Here is a 3,049-nt window from a genome sequence, read left to right as displayed (position 1 = left end):
TATGTTCATGTTGTTTCCTAGTGATCTGTGCCTCTTTTGAGCATGATCAGTAAGGATGTTTTGTAGATATTGTGGTGCTCTATCCATCCATGTCCTTGTTTGCATTTATGGAGCACAATAGCTTGAGTAAATCGATCTCTACTTTTGCTATAAAATGATCCTGGCAGATTGTTGACAAGTTTAGCGATTTTGCCGAGGATGTTGCTATTGATCCATGCATGCTATGTTATTGTTATTGCCATGTCTAGCTTCTATGCCATGTTTTCTTGATGGATGTATGCTTAGATTATCATGCCATGCCTTGTACTGAGTGCCATGATATGTTCCTATAGCATGTAGTTTTGATGCTCTAAAGTATGCTTCCTGATGTTAAATTCCAGACTTGTGTTAATTTCACCAAGTCTGAAACTTGTTATCATTTGCACTTTTGCCATGCTTGTTTGAACCTGTTAATGAGTGATTTAGCCATAGCTTAGTGTTCATCTTTTGTCAAGCATCTTGAGTGGATCCCTGCCATGTATTTTGTTGCCATGTTTGAGTGCAGTAGCTTATTTATCTTGTTCCATTATTAGGCTACTTGATGTTTATCGCAGACCGGTGCCATATTTGTTTTGCTTGCCATTTCCAAACCGTGCATCCGATTCCGGTGATCTTTATATCGATTTCAACCGAAATCAACTCACCTTTCCAGTGGCACTCTTGGTTTTCCAAGTTGAGGCCAGGTTCAATCATTCCTTTCCAAATCATGCATATGCATCACATACCGCATCCTGCATATCATGCCATGTTCATGTGTGGTTTGTTTACTAAGTTGTGTGCTTCTTTCCGATGTTGCTTCTTTGTGTTGGTTCCAATAACGTCACATTTGTGAGGACCCGTTCGACTATGTCCGTTTGTCTTCTTCATGGACTCGTTCTCCTTCCTTGCAGGATCTCAGGCAAGATGACCATACTCTCTAAATCACTTCTATCTTTGCTTGCTAGTTGCTCGCTCTTTTGCTATGACTATGCTGCGATACCTACCACTTGCTTATCATGCCTCCCATATTTTTGAGCCAAGCCTCTAACCCACCTTGTCCTAGCAAACCATTGTTTGGATATGTTACCGCTTTGCTCAGCCCCTCTTATAGCGTTGTTAGTTGCAAGTGAAGATGAAGTTTGTTCCTCGTTGGAACATGGCTGTGTTGTTCCTTGTTGGAACATGATTATTTGTTTCGTATATCATAATATCTCTTATTTAATTAATGCATCTATATACTTGGTAAAGGGTGGAAGGCTCGGCCTTATGCCTGGTGTTTTGTTCCACTCATGCCACCCTAGTTTCCGTCATATCAGTGTTATGTTCCCGGATTTTGCGTTCCTTACGAGGTTGGGTTATAATGGGAACCCCTTGACAGTTTGCCTTGAGTAAAACTCCTCCAGCAATGCCCAACCTTGGTTTTACCATTCGCCACCTAGCCTTTTTTCCCTTGGGTTTTCGGAGCCCATGGGTCATCTTTATTTAAACCCCCTGGGCCAGTGCTCCTCTGAGTGTTGGTCTGACTGAGCTGCGTGCGGGGCCACCTCGGGGAAACTTGAGGGTTGGTTTTACTTGTAGCTAGTCTCATCTGAGTGTGCCCTGAGAACGAGATATGTGCAGCTCCTATCGGGATTTGTCGGCACATTCGGGCGGTGTTGCTGGACTTGTTTTACCATTGTCGAGGATGTCTTGTAACCTGGATGTCGAGTCTAATCGGATCGTCCTGGGAGAAGGAATATCCTTCGTTGACCGTGAGAGCTTGTGATGGGCTAAGTTGGGACACCCCTGCAGCGATTTGAACTTTCGAAAGCCGTGCCCGCAGTTATGGGCAGATGGGAATTTGTTAATGTCCGGTTGTAGAAAACCTGAAGTTGATCTTAATTAAAATACATCAACCGCGTGTGTAACCGTGACGATCTCTTCTCGACGGAGTCCGGTAAGTGAACACGGTGTTGGAGTAATGTTTGACGTAGGTTGTTCTAGGATCACTTCTTGATCATAGTTGTTCGACCGTGCTTTTGCCTTCTCTTCTCACTCTCATTTGCGTATGTTAGCCACCATATATGCTAGTCGCTTGTTGTAGCTCCACCTCACACCTTTTACCCTACCTATAAGCTTAAATAGTCTTGATCGCGAGGGTGTGAGATTGCTGAGTCCCCGTGGCTCACAGATACTTCCACAACTAGTTTGGAGGTGCCGTTGAACCGTGCAGATGACGCAACCAAGCTCAAGGAGGAGCTCGATGAAGATCTTGTCCTTTGTGTTGTTTTGTTCTAGTGATCAGTAGTGGAGCCCAGTTGGGGTCGATCGGGGATCTATGTAGCATTTGGGGTTGGTTCCGTAGTCGGACCGTGATTGTATTTGGATGTTGTAATGCTTTATTTATGTAATTGTGTGAAGTGGCGATTGTAAGCCAACTAAGTATCTCTTTCCCTTGTGTATTACATGGGTTGTTGTGAAGATTACCTCACTTGCGACAATGCTTTCAATGCGGTTATGCCTCTAAGTCGTGCTTCGACACATGGGAGATATAGTCACATTGAGGGTGTTACACACAACCACTTGGTCTTCATTGAACTCTATGTGTAGGATATGTGGCCGGAATAGGAATCTTCACTAGTTCTTAAACCGGAGAAGATTCCTATTGACAATTTAGATTCTACACAAAAAGATCATTGATGACCAATGTATTTTTGAAAAAATTTACATGCTTAGCTTTAGTAGTGGCGCTTTTATATAGAGAGCGTTACTGCTATTGATTTTAGCAGTAGCGCTTTTCTTCAGAAAGCGCTACTCCTACAGATTTTAGCAGTAGCACTTTTTACGGACAAGCGCTACCACTAAGGGCCCTTATCCAAATTAACCGGCCTGCGCCTCCTCTCACTCTCCCCTCACACTCTCTATCGCCTCCATCGCCCTCGCCGCCATCTCTGCCGCCGCCGTCGTCCTCCTCCACCCCAAGGTCGATCCGTCCCTCCTCCTCCCCCTCCTCCTCCTCCCTCTCCGAAGCCGATGGCCCCCTCCTCCTCCT

The sequence above is a fragment of the Triticum aestivum genome, chromosome 3A (genome assembly GCF_018294505.1).
Source record: "Triticum aestivum cultivar Chinese Spring chromosome 3A, IWGSC CS RefSeq v2.1, whole genome shotgun sequence".
Lineage (NCBI taxonomy): Eukaryota > Viridiplantae > Streptophyta > Magnoliopsida > Poales > Poaceae > Triticum > Triticum aestivum.
The sequence above is the reverse complement of the archived record's forward strand: the minus strand, read 5'-3'. Positions refer to the sequence as shown.